Source organism: Hesperophylax consimilis, chromosome 16 (assembly GCF_061612785.1).
Source record: "Hesperophylax consimilis isolate HC1 chromosome 16, BYU_Hcon_1.0, whole genome shotgun sequence".
In the NCBI taxonomy this organism is placed as follows: Eukaryota; Metazoa; Arthropoda; class Insecta; order Trichoptera; family Limnephilidae; genus Hesperophylax; species Hesperophylax consimilis.
Genome location: NC_142851.1, coordinates 7,860,114 through 7,874,186, shown reverse-complemented (window position 1 = coordinate 7,874,186; position 14,073 = coordinate 7,860,114). Strand labels below are relative to the sequence as shown.

General features: G+C 33.3%; 2 non-coding genes across 2 annotated transcripts; both read right to left on the bottom strand.

Annotated features, from left to right (window-relative positions):
- Nucleotides 1-11,753: 11,753 nt before the first annotated feature.
- On the bottom strand, nucleotides 11,754-11,825 carry TRNAE-CUC (transfer RNA glutamic acid (anticodon CUC)). The gene has a single exon. It is a non-coding gene; the product is annotated as a tRNA-Glu (tRNA).
- Nucleotides 11,826-12,281: 456 nt separating this feature from the next.
- On the bottom strand, nucleotides 12,282-12,353 carry TRNAE-CUC (transfer RNA glutamic acid (anticodon CUC)). Its single transcript has one exon. It is a non-coding gene; the product is annotated as a tRNA-Glu (tRNA).
- Between the last annotated feature and the right edge of the window lie 1,720 nt (nucleotides 12,354-14,073).

The window sequence follows — 14,073 nt, the reverse complement described above, 5'->3', positions numbered from 1 at the left end:
TATATTGCGCTTAAGTATTATTCGCATTGCTTTATTTTGCAGTATTTGCATTTTTTTCATTTTCTCTTTATTGCAGAGAAAAAGAATACTTGAACAGTAATTAAAGTGTGGTGATATATTTGTATTGTATATTATCTGGCATGTTTCTTTATTTACTTTGTTTCTGATCCTACCAAGAAATGATATTTTTTTGCAATTTTTTTTAATTGTATAGTCTGCATTTTTTGAGAAGTTCAATTTTGAGTCTATAATAACACCTAGATATTTAATTTCTTCCACATTTTTTATAATTTTCCATTTATAGAAACCTTTGGTTCCTCATGCGTATTTGTTCTGCCTATATGCATGTATTTTGTCTTATTTACATTTAGTTTTAATTTATTTAGTTTGAGCCATTTTGACAATGTTTCTAAGTCACAATTTATCTTTTTGATTGCTTTCTCATAATTATCTTCTGCAATATAAATTAGTGCGTCGTCTGCAAACAGTCTTATTTTGCAATGTTTTAATATTTTTACCATATCATTTATGTAGAGTATAGACAATATCGGACCCAATACAGATCCTTGCGGTACACCCAGATTATTTTCAATCGGATTTGATATATTGTTTCTTATCTTTGTTGTTTGTTGTCTGTTGCTTAAGTAGTTTTTAAACCATTCCAGTTCTTTCCCTTTTATTCCATATTTTTTAATTTTTTAATAACTCTTTTTCTATCTATTGTTTCAAAGGCTCTCTGAAAATCTAAAAACACTGCAACAATATGCAAGTTTTTATCTATATCTTCCTTCCAATCATCAATTACTAAATTTAACGCTGTTTCACATGAATTATTGTTCCTAAATCCAGATTGTTCGTCACAAAGGATGCTATTATTTTCCAAGTATTCTTCAAGTTGAGATTTAATTATGTATTCCATCACTTGCTCATATTTTGGTAACATATTTACAGGTCGAAAGTCTTCATATTTTTTTGTGTTCGAAATCTTTGGAATCGGTGTCACCATAGACGTTTTCCATGATTCAGGAAACTTCCCTGTTTCTAACGATTCGTTTATTAAACTAAGAAACTCTTCTCCTATTACAGGTAATGCATGTTCTAATATTTGAATAGTGATCTCATCTTGGCTGGGCTTTGATTTGTTGGACAGTATTCTTTGGAGTTTCTGGCCGTCTATTTTCTTAAACTTTGATAATTTCTTCTTCTTCTATGATTGGGATATTTTTGTTAATTTCTTCTATACTTGTCACAAAATATTTATTAAACTTATCAGCCATGTTGTTTTCGCCAGCCAATTCGGTTGGGAATATGATATCTTTTTCCACATCTTCACAATTATTTTTCATCATTGACTTTGGGCAAAGACATTTTAAATACATAGCTTGCAAACTATATAATATACTACCAGACAATATTAGACGAACAGAGTCAATAACCAAATTCAAACATGAAATAAAGAAATGATAACAAGTATTGGGCGTCCCACTATCACAAACATATGTAAACCAAATAACACGTAAAGAGTAACAACAATTCACATACAAAATAAAATAATAGATTCAATAATTTTATAATAGCCCCTTTGTAAGTAATCTTTAAGTACCTGAATACGTCTGTCTCGACACAGGTGTACCCTAGCGAGACAGATGTCGAAAAATTTATGTAATAAAACTTTATATTGTTAAATTAATAATTAAAAAAAATCTTAGCTATAGTACTGCATTTAAAAAAAGTTGTTTTCTTTACGCCTTCATACATTTCTATTGAAAAAAAATATTCTTTAGTAGTTTACATTTATATTTTTTATTGAGTAATTTATTTTATTTTATTTGTATTCTACTCAAGCGAAGCGATAGGAAAACCTTCAATTTATCTAAAGCATATTGGTATTAAGCTTCGCCTGGCATATGGAGGTACGCACGAAGCAACGCGAAACTAGGGAGACTTTTGTTGAATTTGTATGAGGTTTGAAACAGTTGCCAACTCGTTAGGGTATATGTCATTGGACAGCAAAATAACATCGAAATTTTTACTCCAAATAAGCTCAGGAATCGCAGGTTAAAACTGTTGGGTGTAATTTGATATGCCCTGTCTAGTGTTTTATAAATTGACAATAGTACAGACGCATTAGATCTTTAGTTTGCTATGGGATACATACGAGTACGTCAAAGGCATCACTCTCAAATTCTCCCCCTTAGCACTACTCCTGCTTTTATAACAATTATTTTTTTAAACATTGTTTTTCCTATTCAATCTACAGGCACACACCTTAAAAAATCTTTTAAATACACAGCCTGCACACAAAAATATATATTGCCTAACAAATGTAAAAATCCATAAACAGGACAATTATTATCATTAAAAAAATCGTAGTTTTGAATACAACATTAACATAATCCATATAACTTGCAAACTTTTATCAATATCTTATTTTTATTTAATATTTTAACATTCACATTATTTTACTTATAAATTATATTTCTTTCAAAAAACAGTAAAAAACTTATTTGTATGTTGCATGCATTTTGAACGCATTTTTTAAAGATATTTTTAATATTGTTAAGATTTATTTAAATATTATTAACAACAGAATTTGCACTATTGTTGTTTCTCAGAACAGAACCAGACTTTGCTAGTGACGTGATAACGTACCTACAACATGTCAAAAAATGAAATAAACAGGATTTTTAATAAAAGTATGTATGTATTATAATGTGTAGGTATATAAATATATTTTGTCTGTGTATAGTAGGTGATAATGTTTATCAGTTATATAAAACTGTAAATTATAGCAAATAAAACTTTATACTGTTCCTGCAACCACTGTAATAAAAAACCATAATATATGACTTATGATTAATATTCCTAAGACTATGCAGACAATACTAATATAAGAAAGGATGCAGTTGAAACATAGTCCCATATTTTATCAGAACGAAGGTTAAAGCTAAATGAAAAGGAACATCGAAGAAATAATACAATAAGTTTAAAAAAAATCCTTTATAAATCTAAAATTTTGTTATAATTTTATAAATATATACAAGATGCATACAAATACGTTAATGAGACGAATATCAAACTGGCTGTTGTCACTAAATCCAACACTCAGTGCAAACAAAACACAAGATCTGAAATATTGTCCACTACAGACTTCACCTCTTCACATAATTGTAAAGTTTAATAATACGGTACCTTCCTTACCTTGTTCACACTTCCACTACTGGGAATCATAAACTGTGAAGAACGTGTATCAATTGATTGAGAATTGATTCTCTAATCTCGGTATTATTGCGGATATGTTTATTCTAAATACAGAATAGTATTTTTGGGGAAAGCCAAATAAATAAATAAAAGAAAAAATTTCAACAAGGTTTTCATTTTCCAAAAGAGATGTGAAAAATTACTAATCCTGTTTATCGGGAATCACGTAGACCCCTTTTAAAAGAAACAGAAACTTCTCATGATATATAACGGAATTTCGCCTACTACATGGTACAGTCATCTCCAGAAAAGTTTTATTCAAATACATAAACCTTTAAAATGTAATGAGTAAGGTCATTCGTCATAAATAAAACTTCCATAAAATCTGGGAATCATAAACTGTGAAGAACGTGTATCAATTGATTGAGAATTGATTCTCTAATCTCGGTATTATTGCGGATATGTTTATTCTAAATACAGAATAGTATTTTTGGGGAAAGCCAAATAAATAAATAAAAGAAAAAATTTCAACAAGGTTTTCATTTTCCAAAAGAGATGTGAAAAATTACTAATCCTGTTTATCGGGAATCACGTAGACCCCTTTTAAAAGAAACAGAAACTTCTCATGATATATAACGGAATTTCGCCTACTACATGGTACAGTCATCTCCAGAAAAGTTTTATTCAAATACATAAACCTTTAAAATGTAATGAGTAAGGTCATTCGTCATAAATAAAACTTCCATAAAATCCAATGAGTCTTATTTATTGATTCAGAAATTATAAATACTCCAGCATGATACAAAATTAAAAGAAAAGGGTAATCCCAGAGCGTGACTAATTTCGAAGAAGAATTAGTGGGTTGATTGTAAAAAACAAGTCATGGTGATTTAATGTAAAATGTAATTGTAGGTAGATCAAACATGATGATTAATACTGCAAACTCATTATGCTATTAACTAAAAATGGGCGCCAGTTTCATGCACAAAGTAAGAAACAAATTTATATTTATCGTAATTAATATAAGATCAGTGCCAGATGGAAACCTCCCATACTCGTGCCGATCGCCAACCCGTTAAGCATAAATCAAGTATCTACAGATTGATAACTCGACCCTCTTTCCATACGATTGGTTTGGACAAGTTTTAACCTTAAGCGTCAGCTACACTACTCGCTTCGACGAAGTCCTCGACGAAGTTAGCCGAAGTTCGAAGTGCGTGCCCACACACTCGTGCAACTCCGCGAGTAACTCAGTCCAGTCCTTTGACTCGGGTGCATTTACCGACAACAATCGGAAGTCGGGCGAAGCGAAGCGAAGTTGCCCGAAGCGAAGTGAAGTTCGTGCCCACACTATCGTATTCGGTCAACTTTGATCAACGATGATTTCGAAGATGGGCTTTTAGATCTGTCAAATTTTTTTTTAGACTGAGTTGGACTGAGTTACTCGCGAAGTTGCACGAGTGTGTGGGCACGCACTTCGAACTTCGGCTAACTTCGTCGAGGACTTCGTCGAAGCGTCGAAGCGAGTAGTGTAGCTGATACAAGACACCACGCATCGGTGACATTACACCACACCATCGACAAAGGATAGAGGAATGTTTGAAAAAAGGCGCAACTATAGACAATATAATTCTGCTTCGGAACCTACCGAAAACCTAAATCATTAGCCCAAATCATAAGTAAAATGTCACCTAAGACCACAAGGTCCCATCTGACATAGCGCTGTCCTAAGGAAGAAAATGAGCTTTAAAGTATCACTCTCAAATTGCAGGAAGGATCGAGTACCCCCGGTTATGATGACCCTGGAGAATATGACGCACTCGCAGATTACCTCTGCGTTGCAAGGAAATCTGTGGGCAGGCAAACTGTTCACCTTCAGATACAACTGGAGTGACACGGCCAACATTTTCGAGCGCAAGATGGAGGACCACCGTGCCCTTACCAACGGCTTCTATACTTACACGGCCGAGGCTGATAAGCTGAAGAAGGGTGTTATCAAGGGTCTGCCGAGCGTGGAGACTGTTGAAATCGCAGAGGATCTCGAAGCACAAGGCTTCCCGGCCGTCAAGGAGGTCAGGATGACGACCGCCTCCGCCGAATACCTCATCTACCTGGCCCACTTCAATAAAGAAGTTAATATGGGACAGCTGCGCGTGGCCGTCAAATACCTGTGCCACTGCCGCATACGCCTGCAGAAGCACCGCAGTCATCACCCGCAGCAAGGCAAACAGTGTTACCGGTGCCAGGACTTCTGCCACGGAACCCGAAACTGCTCACATACGGCAAGGCGTGTGAAGTATTTGGTAGCGCATTTTAGGGCAGAATGCCCAAAACAACGAGAGACGATCTATTTACACAATTACACAAAGTCAATGACAGACGTCAAGTATAATTTTGATCCGTATAAAATAGTGAAATAAAGCGCAAAAAGTTTATTTTAAACATTATATAACTTGTGTACCTGTGCATCATAGTGCGGCGGAAATTCTGGAACTAATTTTATGTATGTACTGAACCGCATTCTTAAGAGAAACTCATTGAAAAAAATTTAAAAACTGAGATTTTAACAAATTATTTGGATGCACTACCTACATATGGCATATTTTCTCTACTAGTCAATAGATGCCAGTAAATACCTACATGCATTAAAATTATAAAATAAACTTAATTACGCCAACGAATCAATAGATGGCAATGCTTGCAAACTTGTGAAGGAAAATATTTTTAATTCAACTATTGCCCAATAGATGGTGACAGTGTTTATAAACATCAAAAAAAAAATTTTTTTTATAAAAAATAGAAATCAAAGTTTTTAGTGCACATTGGATATTGGATAATTTACTAACCCTATGTCCACACCAACAAAAATCAAGGAAACAAGGTCTAACAAAAATACCAAAGATGACCCAATATTCGAATTCATCAACTCAAAATTCGAAGAAATGAAAACAATTATGTTTAAAAAAATAGAAACTGAGCTTCAAGAAATAAAAACGTTTGACAACTTTATTAACGATAAATATGATGACATCATTCTTAAACTGCCACAAATCATGGATTCACCAATACAAATAAACAAACTTAAGGAAGAAATGGCAGAAAAGGAGAAAAGATTGGCTGCGATGGAGATTCACCTGGCAGATATTGAACAATCAGGCGTATTAAACAGTATCGAAATAAGCAGCCTTAAATTACAAGAAAACATTCCCCCAGCCCATACTGTAACCCAGATCGCTGAGCTCGCAGGAGTTACCATATCACCTGAGGATTCATTTAAAGTTACAACTACCAAACCAAATATTATTGGTTTGGTAGTTTATTAGTTTTGGTAGTATTGATTACTTCAAGATTGATACACTTAAAACTAGAAGGCAATTGACTGATCTCATATGTTTACATAAAATTATTCACGGTCAACTTGATACTACATTATGTCTTAGCAATATTAAAATAAATGTCCCCAATTCCCATTGTTTAAGACGCCATAATATTTTTCACCTGAATACATTTATAAATAATATCGCCTACTTTAGCCCTCTGACCCAGATGTGTCGACTGTATAACAAGATAGAGTGTGCTGAAATAGATATTTTCGTCGATAATTTGTACGGATTCAGAAAAAAAGTTCGGGCGCTATTAAAAAATATTAGCTAATTTATTGTGTCAATTTTCTCTCTATGCATACCTCTCGTATTTCTTATGCCTCTTACCACTTGTAATAATGTATAATGTAATGTGTTACTTGAGCGAGCTTGTATATGATTGTGTATTTTATTTTTATTTTTTGATGTTTTTGTTTTCTAATTGTATGTATCTGTATTTAATTGTATGTATCTGTATTTAATTTTTTGTATCTATAATTCATTGTAGATTTTTGTAATTGTACAATAACTGAGTTTTTATAAGTGGATTGTTCTCACGTAAGTGTGATCATCTGTAAAACCCAGTATAAATAAATAAATAAATAAAATAAAAAAATAACCAAAAAAAAATAACAATTAATTTTGCAGACAGCAAAAAAGTACACACCATGTTAGCAGCAAAACATACTGACCCGATAAAAAAATTCAATGGGAAAGAAGACCAATACGTCTATCTAAATCCGGCATTAACCCAGTATTACAAAAATTTATTTTGGAACACCAAACAAAGAGCCCTAATAAAAGAATATAAATATGTTTGGAAATCGGGAAAAATACTTAGAAAAACTAAAGATTCAAAGGTTGTCGAAATAAAACATCTTAACGATATACCTACTAAGATGATTTAAACAAATAAAAAAAAAAACCTATAGACACTTCATCTACTCTATATCTTTATAATGGCCTTTTTCACAACGGAAACACTTGAAAAACTGATACCTAACCCAATAATCACCACAAATACCTGCATGTTAAACCGTATAATCCAGGACGAGTTACCGATCCTGAACATAATTCATCAAAACATTCGAAATATTTACAAAAACTTTGAAGATTTCACTGTGCTGATAAATGAATTTTATTTAGAACCTGACTTATTAATCCTTACAGAATGTTGGATAAATTCCTCAACATATGTGCATAAAAACATCAACAACTACAAAGTCTTCAATACTAAATTTCCCAAACATCAAAACGATGGAGTAATTGTATATTTTAAAAATAAGATGGAATGCAAAATAGAAGAAATCGAACTACAAGACGCAAACTGTTTGAAAGTAAAACTTGATCAAGATACATGCATCTTCGCTATCTACAGATCCCCTTCATCTACAAATTTGTCACCATTTCTTGAATCACTAGACTCCATTCTACTTCAAGAACGAAACATCAGGAACTTGTTCATCATAGGGGACATCAACATTAACATACTGGATACTGGAAGGCAACATCCACAAACACAGGAATACCAATTACTCCTCCTCTCCCACGGTATAACTGCCGCTATAAGGGAACCAACAAGAGTGGATCACAAAATGAATAAATCAATCCCCTCGCAAACCTGCATTGACCACATAATAACAAAAACAAATAAAAAATACTCCACAATCATACATCAATCCACTATCACTGATCACTACACTTTAATTCTTAACATCAATGCAAAGGAAAATCGACTCAAAATTTAACGGGCAATAGACATGTTATAGACTACAACGAACTAAAAAATTCACTACAAACTGAAACCTGGGAATTAATATGTAAAACTGAAGACCTTGAAGATGCTTGGAAATTATTTATTAAACTATTTCAATTAAAAATACATAACCACACCTCAATAAAAACTTACACATATTCACACAATAAAATTATCAAAAAAGCATGGATCACACCTGGCCTACTAAAATGTATAAGAAAAAGAAACAAGATCCATCAGCAAGTAAAAAACTATCCATACGACCTTTCCCTAAAACTACTTTTCAAAAATTATAGAAACATCTGCTCCAATCTTACTAAATCGGCCAAACAAAATTACTACAGATCTAAAATTCATTAATCCAATAACAATCCAAAACCTATCTAGCAAATAATTAAAGAAATCACCTACACAAATCAAAACAAAGCAAACCCATTGGAGGAAATCAACACAGAGAACGGTACACTCTCGCTCAACAAAAACGTACATAAAGTAATTAACCACACTAACAACTTTTTTGCAAACATAGGCTCGAACTTAGCGAATAAAATAACCAAACCCCAACACTATAACCCGAAAATAAACAAACACCCAAATCCAAAAAGGTTTAAATTTGCTCTAAAACAAATCACTAAACAAGAACTAATACTAATATTTTCTAAATTCAAACCAACATCTTAATCTGGTAGTGATGAAATCACAATGAAAACATTAAAATTGATACAAGATGAAATTACCGAACCGATACTCTTTCTAATAAACAAATCTATTACGGAAAGCAGATTTCCATCACAACTCAAAATCGGGACTATTACACCTATCTTTAAATCGGGAAATCGTACAGATATCAATAACTACAGACCAATCACAATTCTGAACACATTATCTAAAATCTTAGAAATAACAGTTAAAACTCAACTCGTCGATTACCTAGAATCAAATAAACTATTATCACCAAAACAATTTGGTTTCAGAAAAAATCTAGAAACATCCAACGCCATAGCCTTAGTTATTGAATATATTAAAAATTCTCTAGATTCACATAAAAAATGCATTGGAGTATTTCTCGACCTTTCTAAAGCCTTCGACACAATAAATCACTCACATCTTTTTGAAAAACTAGAGAACATAGGGATCACTGATAATGAACTGATATTCTTTAAAAGCTACATGGGAAATAGAAAACGAACTGTGAAACTTAACAACATAACCAGTTAGTGTATTGATGTCAAATTCGGGGTGCCTCAAGGAGGTATTCTGGGTCTGATTCTTTTCCTAATTTACATTTATGATCTATACCACATAGAATGTGACGGATAAATCATCAGTTTTGCGGATGATACTGTTCTCCTTATAAATGGGAATAATTGGACAGAAACATTTAAGAAATCAGAAGACACACTAAACAGGATTAAAAAATGGCTAGACTACCATTCACTTACACTAAATGCTAATAAAACCAAATTCATCACTTTCAAAATAAAAAATACAAAAAACTCTGAAGAAAACCTTAACTTGAAAATTCATAGCCCGCATCACTTAAATGGGCATTGTAATTGTCCCTCATTAGAAAACGTTGACCATATAACGTATCTAGGTCTAAAAATAGATGGAAATTTAAAATGGACCAATCACATTAGCTATTTAGATAATAAAATTAAAAAACTAAGTTATTTTTTCAAAACTGTCAGGAATGTGATCATTAAAAAGGACTTAATCAAAATCTGCATGGCTCTCTGCCAATCACTGTTAGAATACGGTATTATCGGATGGGGCAGTGCAAACAAAAATATACTAAATCCACTAATTTAAACTCAAAAAGCCATAATGAAAATTATACTGAAAGTTCCTGTAAGAACTAGCACTGACGAAATCTTCACCAATCTTAACATCATGTCAATTAAACAACTATATTCTAAAACTATACTCATTTACATTAATAAGTATAAAACCCAAGAAATAACAACAAACACGTACAATAGAAACACTAGATCTCATGGTCAAAACCTTATCCAACAAATAACTACTAATACAACTTTTGGGCAAAAAAGCTTCTTATATCATAGTATTAAACTCTATAATAAAATACCATTCACACTCAAAAACCTCAACACTTTAACATTTAAATCTCAAATAAAAAGCTGGATACTTAACATAGCGAGATCTGAAATAGAAAATTTACTGAGATCAAACACAGACTAAAACAGAATCAACTGAACTATACCAAAAAACACTATCTTACTTATTTTAAAATAATTAAAAAAAAAAAAGTGGGTGTGTCAAGCCTACGCAAGACAGAAGTGAAACTTCTAGTATTCCTCTCTCTCTATTTTCAAATTTAATTTATTCCTCTCTCTCTATTTTCAAATTAACCGTATGAACCACAATCAATTACGTATTTCACTCGTATTACACTCACGACGCAGTATACTAACCAAGCAGCTGATGCTTGGCGTGGCGCAGTTCGCTGGTGTCTGAGAGAGAGGAAAGAAGAGAAGAGAGAGAACGTTCGTGAGCGGCTCCCCCACCTCAACAAGCGCATATGGTGAGAGAGGGACAGTGAACGGTGAGCGGTGGTGGGGGTACCCGCATTTTCGTGTCGATCCTGACTCGGTTTTACTCCGTCCCCGAATCCATTACGCGCCTAAAGAAGTTTCACTTCAAAAAAATATATATATTTTTGCTTTATTGAAAAATGCACTTTATTTTAATATTATAAAATATTTGTAAGCTAGTCTGTCTCGGCACAGAATTTCTAGTGAGACAGGCAAAGCCAAAAAAAATATATAAACCTTTTTATATAGATGCACATAATAAATAAAAATATCACCTGAAATAATCAAAACACAAATTAAATAAAACAGTATCTCAGAAAATTGACCAAAAATAATTTCCGGTACCGGGAATCGAACCCGAGCCTCCTGGGTGAGAGCCAGGTATCCACTATGAGAGCCAGCTAGCCACTAGACCATACTGGACTTGCGAAATTGTGCGAAAATACGTTATTTAACTTGTTTAATAATTACAACGAATTTTGTACACCATTTTTCTGAACGGTGAGCGGTGGTGGGGGTATATGAATATAATATGAAATAAAAATTTATTTCATACTACTGGAGCTAAAATACAATATCAAAAATATCCTTCCTTTGAAAAATAATGATTCTCCATAAAAAAGGAGTGCACTGCCCGGGAATCGAACCCGGGTCGCAAGAATGGGAATCTTGCATGATGTGCTTCCGCATTCCTAAAATAATTGTGAAATTATAAATACATCCCGGCTGCCAAAAGTCCATATTGAAAAATTAACAATTTTATGATTTTTTTCAAGTCACTGCTTGTATTTAATAAAATGAATTCTTAAAAATATCACCTGAAATAATCAAAACACAAATTAAATAAAACAGTATCTCAGAAAATTGACCAAAAATAATTTCCGGTACCGGGAATCGAACCCGAGCCTCCTGGGTGAGAGCCAGGTATCCTAGCCACTAGACCATACTGGACTTGCGAAATTGTGCGAAAATACGTTATTTAACTTGTTTAATAATTACAACGAATTTTGTACACCATTTTTCTGAACGGTGAGCGGTGGTGGGGGTATATGAATATAATATGAAATAAAAATTTATTTCATACTACTGGAGCTAAAATACAATATCAAAAATATCCTTCCTTTGAAAAATAATGATTCTCCATAAAAAAGGAGTGCACTGCCCGGGAATCGAACCCGGGTCGCAAGAATGGGAATCTTGCATGATGTGCTTCCGCATTCCTAAAATAATTGTGAAATTATAAATACATCCCGGCTGCCAAAAGTCCATATTGAAAAATTAACAATTTTATGATTTTTTTCAAGTCACTGCTTGTATTTAATAAAATGAATTCTTAAAAATATCACCTGAAATAATCAAAACACAAATTAAATAAAACAGTATCTCAGAAAATTGACCAAAAATAATTTCCGGTACCGGGAATCGAACCCGAGCCTCCTGGGTGAGAGCCAGGTATCCTAGCCACTAGACCATACTGGACTTGCGAAATTGTGCGAAAATACGTTATTTAACTTGTTTAATAATTACAACGAATTTTGTACACCATTTTTCTGAACGGTGAGCGGTGGTGGGGGTACCCGCTTTTTCGTTTCGATCTTGACTCGGTTTTACTACGTTCCCGAAAATTCATTACGCGGCTAAAGAAGTTTCACTTCAAAAATTATTCTACATGATATAATATGTGCATAATTAAATTCATAGGTAACTTTGATGTAATATTAATTTTCTTATAATTCAATTATACATAATATGTAAATGAAATCCTCAGCACGGGAGATCCCAGTGAGGATATCATTATATCTATTTGTTACAAAAAAATATAATAAAACACTTATTATTATTGTTCAGACTTTAGCCAAGAATCAAACCAACGAAAATGCCACCTGTATCGGTATTGAGTAATTGAAATATCCGACAGATGTCTCCCCTAAGGGCAATAATTGTGATTATATATACCAATACATTCAAATGAATTAGTTTATAAATAGGTTTGCAAGCCCATTTTCTTCCTCTTCTCTCTCTAAATAACGGATCAATAACAACCATGAAATAATTAAGGAATTCGAGGGTCGTTGTTTTTTGTTACCAGTGATGTGTGTTCTAAAGAATAAACTTATCAATTATATTTCTTGGTATCATTAATTTAACGAGGCCATTACTGTAACAATTATTATATTATTTCGATCTATTTCGATATTTAGACGAACAGACTACGCTATTTCCCGAAAAGCTGGAAACACGCGCACGTCATCTTTCTCCCAAAACCGGTAAAAGACCCCCTCTTCTGCGAAAATCACCGTCCGATCAGCCTTCTTTCAAACATTGGTAAAATCTACGAACAAATCCTTTTGACACGGCTAGCCGCGGCTCCTCAAGCACATTGATGAGGTTTCAACATTACCTGAAGAGCAACACGGCTTTAGAACTAATCACTCCACCCTCAACCAACTCCTCAGAGTCTCCGAAATTATCATCGGAGGCTTCAATACTGTTATATACAGACTTGGTGGTACTGTGAGGATCTCAATAATTATACGCGTGTGCGGATAGAATGTTTATTAACACTTTAGAACGGATTGTCTACTACTATCTTCTTAGCTGTCGGTTGGGAAAAGAGAGCGAGCAGATGCATCCATCATCTTTTATACGTCGATCTGTCATCTCGCTCTTACACATTCAAAAAGCAGGCGTACCACCTAAAACCTTTCTTACATCCTCCCCTACTAAAATTGAATGTCCCTAGATACATATAGTATACCCTATTTCTACATATTTCAATATTACAATTTTATTTCATTATTTCAGTATTATTTCATATATTTCATTTTCTAAAAATTAACACAACATTTTTTTTTAAATTAACTATCATTTCCCGCGTTCTTTCTGCTTTTCTTCTCTCTTTCTCGTCGTCTGTCCACTCCTCCTCCTGGACTGCGAAGTACCCTCATCTTGGACGAAGTCTTCCCTGCCACGGGTTAGACCTGAAACATGGAGAAACAGTATTAGAGACACTTCTATTACGTAACATACCTGAGAGATTTACTTCATCCGTCGACAGTTCCATTGTGTCAGACGTACCGAATTCCGGCTTATCTCCCTCCTGCCATGAAACATGTAATTTTTTAATCTGGTCTAAATGTTTTTTCCACACCATATTAGACTTGTTAATTTTTATGAAATATGTTTTGCTACCTTTTTT